Raw genomic sequence first — 14,916 nt, 5'->3', positions numbered from 1 at the left:
CAAAAATTTTATCATTAGTGTTCATTTACAGATATATATATATCCAAATAGAACATTTATAACAATCTTTAAATCAAATGCTTTCTCTGCTTTACGTTGTTTTTTTTTTTAGCTTTTATACTTCCCTATAGACGATTAGTAAAACATAAATAAAGCATATGTATTCATCGCGGGTATTTAGGTCGTAATGTTCAACATTATGCCTATTTTTTATTTTATTGGATACCGCTCTTGCATTTCATCATTTTTTGCATTTGATATACATTATAAACATAAATATGGAAGTTAATTTACAATTACCGGAATATATCAAACAGTAGTGTTAAATTGAGACAAAGTAAGTTACGGTAGTGGCTGCTTGACAAAATGAGCCTCGGCAATTGAGCACTATGTGAGCCCATGTGATTTGATTGGTTGTTAATACCACGTGGTTTTGATTTTGAGTCTTTACCATTTCATTACTTTTCAATGAGCCCAGACGATCTGATTAGCTATTGATGTCACGTGGTTCTTTTGTTTGCGCATGCGTAACATTTTTAAATGATCATTAGTAGTTGTGTAGTTGTTGTAAAAGGGTGGAGAATTGAAGAGTTGTTTTAAATATAAAATATTATTGGAATAATTTAAATTATTTTGGAATATTTTGATGGTTTGTTTTTTACTTTATAGATACTGAAGTTGTGTTTTCTAATCTCATTTCAGCAAACCCTAACCCCTTACTCACCCTTACCTAGTAACCTCGAAGCTAACCTAGGGTTACTCTAGCCTATTTTGTCTGACACAAAAGGAAATGAAGGTTACCAGTGGGTACCCTGATGGTTACTCTGCTTACCCATTAAACCCAGATGGTAACCGAGGTGCTCACACACCTTACCCACCTTTTTGGGAAGCAGACCCCGAACCTTACCCACCTAACCCCGAAGGTTACCAACCTTAGTATGTTTATAAAGACTATATAAATTATATATTGAAATTGAATTTCAGCTTACCCTAACCCCTAACTCACCCTAACCTCATAACCTCGACGCTTACCTTGGGTTATTCTGGCCTATTTTGTCTGACACAAAAGGAAATGAAGGTACTTCACAACAGCAGGTGTCAAGTGCCGTGTGGCAGCCGTAAAAAGTTGCCCCGTACTTCACTTCAGTGTTGTTATATTTTCTGGTCCTTCGGGATCATTGATGCCAACACTATAAAGTGTTGAGAATTGATTACCGCTCAAGCCGGTGATAGGGGGCGTGAGGGATGTTGCACTTATTCATTATCCCTCATGTACAGACTCAATCAAACCGAGTCTGCAATTCTTATGTTATTTTGTTGTGATTAATGCTTCCGAGGGATCACTTTGTTTCCAGAATTTACCTAGGATTAGGGTTAGGGATGCAATCAAATACAATGATTGATCATTGAACAAAATGGCGGCTATTGAACAAATGTTTTGATTCGTTCATTTTGTCACCTGGATGTTTTAAAAATGTTTTTCATTTGTTCTATGGATCGTACGTTACTGAAATTTTATTTTGAATGTTTTAAAAATCTTAAACGAAATGTTTCAAGGTTTTGTTGTTTATCTTTCTTTGTTAGTTAAAATAGTTTTTTTTTTTCGTTCTAAATTCCGCAGAAAACGCTACGTGGTTAGATATATATGCATTGATAAGATCATTTGAAGTTTCCTAGATGGAGCCTATTTGTGGCGTTATTTTGTTCAGTGTTGTTTAGCGTGGTATATTATATAACTGGATTGTTAATATATGAGAAGTATGTACTTCTACTTATATGCTGTTTTGTTTAAAATATTTGACATATTGCCACAATAAAGAAAATAATGAAAAATAGAAAACATGGAGCCCTAGAATTTATCTCCAAAACAAACCTTACTCCTATGCAAGCACTTACTCCTAACTAGTAAGCTTACTTTTGTTTATCAACCTTATGTCCTGCCCAATGGGAATGTCTTTATAATTGTTCATACCTACTTACGATCATTTCTTTCAAAATGTAGAGAATATAGAGCCCCTTGGCAACGGAATGGGTAAGAAAAGTATTGTCATTTGGAGGGCCGTTGTGCAACAGGATGGGTTAAAGCAAACGTTTTATGTACGTTATACCGGTTATCAATAACTGGACTCTCCAGTGCGATGGAATCTATTTAATAAAAACATATTTCAGAAAAGCTTTGCTTCATAGATAGCCCAAGTCATGTAGAATTGTTTCCAGTTATTTTTATTTTACTTTAAAACTTGCTATACTAAAATTATTGATGTGTATAAGTATTTAAGTATTATACTGTTAACACAAATGGTAAAATGCCTCCTCATATGCAAATTGCCATCTTTGTGGCAGAAAGGTAGTTCGTTTACCATTCACGCCTATTTGCAAACATAATTTTTGCATTTTTAATTTTTGCATTTCGTGTCAGACAGTTGGTAAGGTGCTACAACATCGTCAGTGTCGCTAACATACGATTGGCTCCCTGCATCTGTTGTCGGTGCATTTGGAAAGCAATAACGTACCGATGGATCTAGTGGAACCAATTATTTTTGACAACCCCCAAAGAGGGTTAAAATAAAAATGAAACTTATCTCTGTCAATCTGTCTGTTATTTTTATACTGTATAGGTGTGTGTTAACATATAGACCTCTATGTTTCAGTGTATGTTAGGTTTAAATTGATGTTTTATTATTTTCAAATGTTATTCTTTGTCCCTCTAAATAGCAAGGACTCCGAAATTGCCGTGAATTAAGGCTATTGTTAGATGTTTCAGGTAGATGTGTAACCTAAACGCTTTTGTTGCAAAGTCTAGTTTATAAATAAACATTGTACGAGGGATGATCAAAAATTAACCGGACTTTGTAGATCATTCTTTGCGTGTTAAATGCATTTACATAAAATACACAGAGCATAAATCGGAATCTATCCCCTAAATGATACAAAAAATATCAACAAGAAATATTAACAAATAAAAAAGTTATGCTGTTATTGGCATGCACATGTAAAGCAATGCGGCGCACGGTATAACTTTAAAATTGACGTTAACGAAGTCACAAGCGTATTCCCTTTAACGGAGCAGTTTTTTACTCATTCACAAAGTAGGCCAATACGTGTACCAAATGTTGTTGATGGCAGCGGATCGACTGCCTATATATATCTCTGTACAAGTCGGTATCATATTGTATTGTAATAGAATATTGATGATAAAGAGCTCCTTTAATGACGCAAACTTCCGTGATTTCCGTGATTTCCTTCTGTGACAAATCCCACATGCAATAAACAATACTATGTCTTTCATTGATACAATGTTTCTGAATGATAGTGTATCATACATACATTCGAGAAATAAAAAGAATAATACAAGAACAAAATTGCTATTTTTTTTTAAATAAAAAAACGCATAATCGATTTTGAACCCTGACTGTTAATTTGTTGACACAAGTTCTCTATTAGACTCTTACGTAAAATAATAAAATAATCTATACAATTGTAAACCAAAAATATGATATATGTAATTAATACATAAGTAATTATCATTTCAAAATCCTCAGTGTTGACTGAACCGTCACTTAGCTACTGTCGAACATAGTTGACAATTTCCGCAGTCAATTGACTGTCATTTTTGAACTTCTCGGCGATTGACGTCACCAACGTCCTTAAAATTTTCTTCTTATTTGCCTCTCCCTTACTTGTTTTCCTTTTCTCTATTACCCTTTTTTTAATCGTTTATGCTTATCAAAAAGTATGTTTTGGCTTTTTGGATCTTTTCCGTTGGTAGACATAATCTTTTTCTACGATTTAAACAGTTTCTCGCCTTATTTTTGATAAACCTTTCTTATTTATCGATTTTCGAGACGTTCGGACGATATACTTTTAACGTGAGTTTTTCTTTAAAAAGTGACGTTTAAATTGTGATTGCAAATATAAATATGGTTTAAATGAAGTCATGTTTTTTGACAACGTCAAAGATATGACTCATGACGTTCTGGCGTATTTTAAAATCTAAAAGCGCCGTATTGTAAAATATACGCACCATATAGCGCCTGATGTCGGCGCAAATTTACGCGCTGCGCCGGGTGTGCGTTACCATGGTTTTTAAATTCGCTGTTACGGACAAGCTACTTGCGATATCAGATAAGATATATAGCAGTTTTACAGATATTGTTTTCCAATTAAGTGTGATATACAACAATAAGTGATATGATAAAAATTGTTCAATTGACAGTCCCAGTCCGGTTTATTTTTGATCATCCCTCGTACAACCAAAACATTGCTTCATGACCTTACGTAATCTTACAAATTACGTTTCAAATCAATAGATTCTTCAGATGAACATACAGATAGAAAACAAATTTGCAATTTACATATGTAAACAAAATACAGGTAATTCTATGGTGGTCCACTTACCTAGAAGCATATCAAGCTTACTTTTGATTATCCACTTTACTTGTATGATTACTAGGCTTACTCTGATGTTTATCAAAGTTCTTTTGAATATTATCCAGCTTACTGTTGATTAGGCGTATAGCTGTAGGTTGCACAGTTAAATCTACTGTTTACCCACATTACTTTTGATTGCTAGCCTTCTTCCTATAATTATTGACTTTACTCGGAGGGCTACCGAGCTAACTCTTACCCAGTGAACGTACTGCAAAGCGTATTCATCTTACACTTGACTTCGCAGAAAAAACTAAGTTTACACAGTTTCTTTTGAAGCTTACTCTTCTCTGTTTTGATAACTGAAACCATATTTCCGCTTGACTCGCTTAGTCTGAAGCACATAATTTATTTATTGATTAACCACTTTCCTCCTTCGGCTACAAAGCTAATTCTGAAGCTGCTTATCGTATTCTTCATATTCATAAGTTTAGCCAGCTTACTCTTGCTTCCCTAGTGAACTGTATGGTTAAATCGTTTTACTGTAAAGTTGTCTTACCTTATTCACGATACGATTCGCTTTACTTTTATGCTTATTCAGCTTATTCTCCGAAGCAAACGAGCTTACTCTTGATAAGTTAGGCTACTCTAAGCTTCCCCAGCTTTCTCTTAAGCTAACCCTCTTTACTGCTAATTACCCATAAAACTGTAAGTTTACACAGCTCATTCTGACAGTTACCCACCTAAGTCTATACTATCAACTGTACTCCTATGATTTATCAGCTTATACTGAAGAATGCCTAGCTTACTTTTGAATATTCAGCTCTGAGCTTACGAAGCTTACTCTGAACTTTACTCACCTGTTTATTGATTACTCAGATAACTCCTATTTTACGCGGCTTACATTGGAGCATGTTAAGCTCTTGAGCAACCACCTTGCGCCTATGACTATTTAGCTTTCTCTGAAGCTTACCTAGGTTAGACGACTGAATCGTACCCAGCGGATGCCTGGTTTTGCAGGTAGGCCTATGCTTATCTAGCTTTCCAATCTTATCATTTAAAACTCACTTTACCCTTATGCTTTTTCAGCGTACGCTGTGTGTCGGTAAAGTCCACTGCTAGTTTTTCAACTTTTTACTATTTATTTTATTTTTATTCTTTTACTGTCAGCGATTATTTCAGTTGGTGAACATCAATAGAAAGTCAACGTACTTGTACACTTGTGTTTGTGCACTACAAAGTGAAACCTCGCAATGAAGAAATGAACATAATTGCTTACTCTGAAGCTTATCACGTTATTTTTGATTACCAATCTTACTTCTATGCTAACGCAGTTTACTCTTTTCATACTTAGATTTTCTTTCATTTCAGGTTATGATGGAGGTTAACGAAGATGACTTCATGCTTGCTACTGGAATAGAAAATTCTGTGTCATTTATGCGAGAATGGAATGCATATACTGATAAAAGAGAGTTTTTATATAGACATGGATATATTTGTGCTAGAGCTACAAAAGTTAGCATGAAAGAAACCGAAAACTCCCTTGAACTTTATCCAGACATTGATGGAGTAACAATAGAATGGAATAACCTAGCAGAAACAAGTCATCAGTTTCATCATTTGTTTCTTATACCGCGTGGATATAAGTCGATAAAAAACGTGTATTCTTTGCTAAAGAAGCATGTGAAACTGAATGAATATTCATCCGAGAGTCGAACTGTGATAAGGGAGTGTGTTGGCACATCAGTCTTTACTGACTCAGGATGGGAATATGTTATTGCATTGATACCTAGTTTTGAAAATAACACTGCCTTTGCAAAGAATATTATATGGAAGTTGACACTGACTTGGTTAAAGAAAGTAAAAGAAGAGTTTCGTAAACAGGTTTAAAAGGTCTGATTTCTCACGGTTCATTGAGAAGGACAATGGATAAAAATAACGTACATGATGTGAGTCAAGTTTTCATTTTGACACATGATAGCCCAGCAATTCTGGGTGTGTTTCAAGAGTCAGTAAACGTTACCGTGACACCACAAGGCTTTCAGTCTATAATATTTAGCTATCGATTTGGTGAAAAAAACCGCGACATAGTATCGATTCCTGTTTTAAGGTCTTCATCAGTTAAAAGAATGTGTGTTCATGTGGGAATATCCGTAGAACCCGCGCTGTCCGAAGAAAGCGTATTTTGGTCTCGACAAGGCATAGAGAATATAGCTGAGAATCGTGGAAATGTGACCACATGTTGTTCTTTGTTCGAGTGTGCCAATTTCCAGAGTGATAATTATGGATCTCATTTGTCCGTTAGCGGTAAACTGCGAAGGATCTGTCGCTTTCCGGAACATGTTCACTTTGTTCAGTTATATGCTGATATTCCGCACAGGTACCCGAAGACAAGGTATCATCCAGTGAGCGCGTCAGTCATCTTTTGTGCCGGTTTGAGAAATGCAAACGACGCCCTGAGAACGGACGCAGCGCGATACATCTCGGAAATACGCAGCATTTTCTTAAAGATGACTATTTCCGTTTGCCGACTTGAATTTGTGATGTCACTGCCTTCAATTGAGGATCATGTATCTGCGACTGGCCTGATTAACGTTTCAAAAGTTGCTGAGCTACTACGTGATAAAGCTTTGATTATACCTTTTGCCGAGCAAAGCTTTATGACATGCTTGAAAACCATTGGCTTAAACCTTTGCGATCGGTTACAGTCTCTTTTTGAACAATATAAAGGCACCGGTAGCAGCAGTGGTGTGTGGGAGGCATACCAACTTGAATTAGCGGTGGAAAAAATACTTTGGGGTCATCCGTTATCATACCTGTCCAATCATTGTGCCGTAAACCTTGGCGTGGGCATAGGAAATCCAAGTCGATGCGTAAGTGATCAATATGGCTTTTTAAGACTAGAAAATAAGTTTTCTTGTTGTTCCAATGAAGACACTACGCCACCACTAAGTATCTATTCTAAAAGCAATGTTGTACAACATCAATTGGAGAAAATGTTTGGATTTTGCGATTATATGGAAAGCAGTAGTCTGGTGTTAGGCCGCAGACTCGTAGAAATCATTGTGCTTGATATGTACGATATTGGGTGCATGTCCGGTGGTTTTGGTGCATTTTTAGCTTCCTTGAAAGACGGTGGACATTCTCTTCGTGTTGTAAGTGCAACTTCTAGAAAGAGTTTAAGTCAGCAGTTAACGTGTGTGCCAAACTGTAAATATCCGATGGTGTTTATGAACATTTTGAGGCTGCTGAAAAAGAAGGACAAGAACATAGAATCTCTGATTATAAAGGGACTAGAAGAATTACAACTGTGCTATTTTCCTGCATTTAGGGCTTATGATCAGCAAAGGAACCGGTGCTTGTGTTGGCACTTTAGTTACGGAATCTGGGCAGTTAAAGACCTCTGCGAAGCTGATGGAGCCAGCATTGAGGTCAGGGGCGGGTTGCTGTGTGCCATGGTACTGAACGAACTGGAACGAAGAAAGCTCTGCTTTACTAGATCTCTTACTGGTACAAATGACGGCTTTCCCTGGATAACGGCATGTTTACGGAAACTTGAAGAGCTTAAATTAAGCGATGAAAGTCTTGTTTGTATCATGACTTTTATCACATGTGTTGCATTTCTGGAGTCCGGCAAGTTTATAGATTACAACAAACTTAGACAATTAGAAGATCAAATGCCAATGTCACAACGCCGGTTGCGTGACCTGGAAATACAGGGTCAGTTTCTTGTAAATAACATGAATAAATTCATGGTGTGGAGACTGCATCACAGCATTCCACGTCAGTCTTCGAAGAAAATCTCAGATCGCAGGACGTTTCCCGTTAAAGAAAGCACTGAAACAACGGTAGAAGAACACCCGCAAAATGAAGATAATGTACCACAGATTAATGAAAACGACCATGAGCTACATACCATCGGTCGCAAAAGAGTCGTTTCCAATATACCTCTTCATATGCCGGTTTCATGCACATGGCATTGGAGAAGCGAAGAACTGGCAATTGTAGCACATCTGCATGAAAAGTTCAGAGCGTCGGATACAATTTTGCAACAACTGTATACCAAATATCAAGAAGAGAGTCGCTCTGCAAGCATCCCTGATAGATCGTTCAATTCATAGGCATAAAGTACACAAGACTGTATTGAATGTTAAGTACAGCCAAAACAAAGTGTATTATCCGAACTCAAAGCATATATACGACTCGTACTAAGCCGAAACTTTGTGAAGTATTTTATCTTAATGGTGTACAATAGTGTCTTGGCACTTACAGACTCTTAAATTTGTGAACGAACGCATAAAACTAATATGTATATATGTTTTGTGCTCTACATCGCTGCTAAAACTAAATATCATACAATAATTGTAATTGCATTAATAACGACATCTTCATAAGATATCATAAACTTAAAAGGACAGTTACTAAACAAAATAATAGCAAGTTTACAAAATGTCTCACTGGATGTCAATCAATATTGATGACATAAATAATAAAGTATTTCCAGTAATTATTCATTTATTGCTGTGAATAATAATTACTTAAGGAACACTAATTGCATTTAATAATAAGTATGTTCAGGATAACTTGCAAAACAATGATATATGTTCTAGTCTATTGCATGTCGGTAAGAGGCCAAATATGTTATACAATGTAAAATATCTCTATTCATCCGTCCGTAATAATCAGTAAAATATTGTATTCATTCACATTTAGTGTTATCGTTAGGGTTAGGGTTAGGAATAAACCATTTTACAAAGTCTGAACATCGAGTTTTGAACATTTTAAACATTGCTCCGCCCATCTGGCCAATAGTATGACGTCACGTTTGTTTTGTTACCCAGTGATGTTTGGGTTAGTTTTTGTTTCAGTTATTTGATGAACTTCAATGATGCTGTGCATATGTTCTTGTATCGATTTTTTTGAAACTATTTTTTGATAAGTAACATAATTAAGGTTATTAAGATTTCAGTTTATTACATACATGTATTTAAGTAATTCATTTGATTTAGCATTATTGAATTGTCTGATTTATTTAATGATTAATAAAATATATTAAAAATCATGTTTACTGTTGCTTTTATTTATTAAAATGGTCATATAAGTTTTATTTATTCTTAATATCATTTTATTATCTTTGTTTATTTCACATATCGACTGAGACTGATTACATTTTAAAATATAAGTGTACGATAAAATTTACTGTATCAAATATGATAATGGAAGGAAAAATTGGAAATAATGTTGATATTAATGATTGAAAACTAAAATATATGATTAAATAAACATTTTTTTTTATTTCTCGGTTAGACATGGTTACCGTGTTACTAGAAATAGATTATATTGTTTATAGTTGGAAACCGTGGCCAACCTAGATTACCTCATCAGACGTCACCCAGAGTAACACTTGGTTACACAGAGTAACCTGAGGTTAACCAGAGTAACCCGAGGTTAACAAGAGTAACCCAGGGTAACTCACATTAAGCATGACTTACACAGGGTTACCTAGACAAACCCTGGGTTACCCGGACTAACCCAGACAAAGTCGGGGTGTGCACGTTGCCTTTGCCTTGTTGATTTTTATTCTCGTTTTTTACTCAAAGTAACCAGAGTTACCCAGCATTTAACCTTGGGTTATCCAGAATGTTCGTTTCCCATAATTTTAACCTGGGTTACTCAAGTTCCGTTCCCTATGTTACCCAGAATGTAAACCCTGGGTTATCCTCTGTTACATCAGGTTACCTTGTGTTACTATAGCTTACCTTCAGGGCATTTATATAAAATACCGTGACTCTATGTCCATGTCATTATTTGAAAAGTTAAACATCGTAAGAACAGTTTACTTGATACTTGTGTTTTCTTTTAAACATTAAATGCATATTTATCACATTAAAGCAGAGTACACAGTCTTGAACGTAATTTCTTGTTGTACTGTTTTTAAATTATTTCCCTTACCCACCTTACTTTTATGATCATTTTACACATCCTTTTGTCTGAACAGAGATCAATTAAGTTTTAGTACTCTTCATGATGGGGCTTTTTCATAACAGCATAATTACATAAGACACACAAACAAACAAAAATACAAAAACACGGTGAGAATGATTTAGTTATGTCATGTCCTGGACGAAATTCAAAGTGTAAAAATGAAAAATGTTGAACATTTATGATATAAGTGTTTTTTAGATTTATAGTAAGGCACGATACTTTTCGTGTGATTAATTGTCCGTGCTTTTTGCTGTTGTGTAGCAATCAAACTATACTATAGTGTCGCTAAAAAGGCGTCTGCTAACTACCGACATCAAATGGATAAAGTGAGATATTTTACTTTCTTTTATTAAAAGGCATAACGATATCGCTTTTAAATATAGCCGATATTGTAGGAAATATGTATATCTCAAGATTAATAAATGCATGCAAAGATATATCTGTCCGTTTGCCCATATTCTTTTCTACACATGCATGATATATAAATGAAAATGCTCGAGGCGAAAAAAGCAGTATTTTTATCATGTCATTCAATTATTATATAAAACGCTATTTATGATATAGAGTATTTCTATGAAATATTCACTTTACTGTAGGGATGAATGTATACTTCGGGATACAAATGCATCTAAGGTGCCTTTCCCGATCGTAAAATCTACAAGTGCATGTTTACTTCAGGAAATTCGTACAAAAACAAATAAAATTGGTGTTTTATAATGTTTAATTATTAAGAGTAGCCCTATTTGCTAGGTTATCTATATGTAAAATCGATAGTGTTGTAGGGACACATGCATACTTTACGATAAATAAATGTATTCATAGATATATTTGTGACTTTATACGCGAGAGTGAACATAATACACAACTATGTAGAAACGCGCGGAAAATGAAATGTTCAATTCTTATACTGGACGTTAGTCACTAAGATATATCTATAAGATATTCACTACAGTGTAGATACCAATACTAGTATAAACTTAAAGATAAATTTTAGACACCTCAGGCCGGTTGTCAGTCATAATAAATACAAGTACATGTATAACTAAGAAAAGTCGGACAACACAAATAAAGTCGGTTTTGCTGTATTCATTAAGATATCTTTATCAAAACAAAATTGAACCATATAGTAGGGACACGGGCATATTTTAAGATAAACATATACCTGTCCGTTTATCAGTGATAAACCCGTCGTTTGCTAGTTCAGACACAGTTTATCGGCATATTACCTTATTGTACAACTAATGTAAAATGTCAATTCTATTGTATTCCTTACAAAATATAAATTATATACATTTTAACGTTCTTTTTTTATAATGAATTTACTGAAAACAGACAGTCAGACAGGCGAACAGACAACTTTATTTCCACTCGAGGTATTATAAGTACAATATGAGGATATGGCGAGCAATATTTGCTTTCAGGAGGGATCTCGCAAAGAAAAAGAGTAAATTCAGCATTATGTGTTATCAGGGAATTCACTCCATAAATAGAAAATCATACCCATTTGAATAAAGGATTCTAAATAAATCTTTTCTTGCATCGTGGAAATAGTTGTTAGTATTATAAATGCTGACAGACTTTCACTGCTTATTCAGTATTTAAAAGAAAAGCATGATATTATATTTTACCAGATTTATTTTATTTCGCAGAAAACAAATGCAAATTCGTATTATTTCATGAACACCGCATTTTGGCTGATACATCGAAGCGCACATAAGACTTTCAACGGCTACGCAAAGACTGCGCAAATAAAAGTAATTTCAGTCTATATTTCGATTAGATATGCATAAAACAATACGCAGTAATTAATATTACGTAAATTAAAGAAATCATAAAAGTTGAAACGCATGCCAAAATACGTTGCCAACGGCGGTGAAATATTCTGAATATATGCCTTTTTATGTGCGATATGGATTTTATTGTACCGATAAAGTCCTGCGGTTTATAAATTAGCAAAGAATAAATGAATGACATTCGATGTACATTACATGGGACTTTTGTCGGATTTTATAGATTTGATCTAATATTACGTGATATGGAGACTGCTCTCCGTGACGCAAAAGTAACATAATGCTCATGTTTTCATTATCAAGATTAGCTATATTGATTGCATAATGATTGTTATCATATTTACTGGGACTGACCAATGGTTGGTATTGGAAAATAATGTAGGATACGATGTAAATCTGCCGAAATATAACAAGACTGCACCACTCTTTTTATAAATTGGGCGATACGGGTAAATTCCAAATTATATTTACAGAATTTACTTCATTGAAATTTCAGTACTTCAACACAACGTGCGACTTTAGCAAATGAAGAAATACTAAAGCGCTGTAGGTATAAATAAAGTTTATCTCTATACATTATCGTTCGTTTGACGATTATCTTATCGACTATGTTTTCGCCTTTTCCTCCTAACAATCGTGACCTTTAAATCAATAGATATGTATTCAATATATATCAAATCTCATCACTGCATGTTATCGGCATCAATATAATTCATTGCTATGAAATCTCAGCGCACTGAAAAGGACCGAGTAGCACCGCGGGGCTCTTTAACTTAAATTTAAGTGCGCGTTCATTATACTTACTTTAACATGTTTATTAGTTTGATCTGCTTTATTCTGTACGGTGTCTAATTTAATAATCAAACCTTTAAATGTTTATTCTTCAGGTTAAAAATTAAAAGAATTACTCTATATTCTATATCTAATATCAGCCACGATATCGCGATTGAATCAAAATTCACCGCAAGTATCGTTTAATAATTTTGAAAATGAAATAACATATATTTTTATTCGACTTAAACATTTATTATTTATTCTTTATTATAGTCTGATCTATACATACATATACAACATTACAAGCTTATTTTCGTTAAACAATAAAAAAAATGTATACATGGAATGACATGGCAAAAATAAAGATAAAATAAAAAACAAACAAAAAAATCATCTCATTATTCGAGGGGGGGTAATTACTAATTTAATAGCACATATATTTCAATCTACTTTAAGGGTTCTTAAGCTAATTAAATCAGTATCATATAGACGCTTAATGTGCCTCTTAACTGACCAAAAGTAATCTATGAAAAGCGTCTGCATGACATGGAGTCGAAAACATAATGTAAAAACAGACTTTCAGTGTTTTGACTGACAGGAAACTCAGCAGGGGTCAATGCTCAAATATACAAGGACTAAGTGACTAACATTTATCTGAAGCCAGTTTTTGCCAATAGGCCGTCTTTGATTGAATTTTTCTTTTTAGGCCAGGGTGTCTTGGGTGCTTCAGTTCCTTAAGCTCCACCCCGATGGATCAGGGCCTGTAAATCTTATTTTTATCCGTATATCGTTTGGAATTCCGTACACTCTTGAGAACCATATATGTTCCGCAATAAATTCAATTATTTATTATGTCTCATTATCAATACTTATAAACAGAATAAAATGCATGTCCCGTCCCGGAATATCTTATGTAATAACGTCAATAATTCATCGGTAAAGTAGCATCAATATATATAACAGATACACATGCAAATGAAAAAGTTATAACAATGCGTGCAAGATTAGATTTTTAGTTATACAAATTTTAGATATGTACTTTGGCCCTATATAAACGGTTGTTTGGAAATATAGCCAGAACCGCTAGGCGATGGTTATATCGCAAACAACCGTTTCTATAAGGCCATATCAATAAAAATGAATATTTTGTGTAACTTTGTATAATTTTAAATAGTATAATATATTATTTTTGTAATTTTTTATAATATAGATAAATATTCAACATGTTTATTCATTTACTTATAAATGAATAAAAATACTTTCAATGCATCGAAATTTAACTGATCTTGTAAATGACTATTACGAATAACACATATTTATGAAAATGTGACGATATCATTTTATTTTTAAATGAAGGTGTTTAGATATTTTTCACCACGCGATACAATACGATAGTTATTTGGTTTTGCAAACATATAATGTTATTTAGAAAATAGACCAAGATTTTATACTGTTAAAAATACTGTTACCTATGTTGTTATCATCTCGCTTTTCTACAAGATTTTCCCGTGGGACAAAAAGACATTCATAGATAATACAAATTTATTATATGCTTTTCGGTAGTTTATAGAAATATATCAGTGAATTAAAAACTGATAATTTCACTGTTTTTAATTTAAGCCCCTAACGTTGTGTCAGTGAAATACAAGCGTTCACAGAAATGGAAACCAACGTAATGACGTGACGTCGTAAATGACGCCAAGTGGTATAATTATTTGGCGCGCTTTTCATTTGGTATTAGGCTAAATGTCCTTTTAAACGTTTCTTTGCATATAATAAAAAGAAAATTTGTCTAGTGTAGTGTAAAATCGAAATATATTTCACCTTGTGAACACTAAACGCTCATAATTATTTCCCTCGTGGCTGCGACGGAAATTCACGGAATGAAACTATCGTTGTCTTCAAGTCTGCGTAATATTTCGATATAACATTCTTGTTACAAGTATAATAAAAAATAATTGTTGTATAACAACGGCTGTTTTCAACATTTATCGAAAAA

The sequence above is a fragment of the Ruditapes philippinarum genome, unplaced genomic scaffold, assembly GCF_026571515.1.
Source record: "Ruditapes philippinarum isolate M1 unplaced genomic scaffold, ASM2657151v2 ctg2731_1_1_1_1, whole genome shotgun sequence".
In the NCBI taxonomy this organism is placed as follows: domain Eukaryota; kingdom Metazoa; phylum Mollusca; class Bivalvia; order Venerida; family Veneridae; genus Ruditapes; species Ruditapes philippinarum.
Note: the sequence above shows the minus strand (reverse complement) of the source record.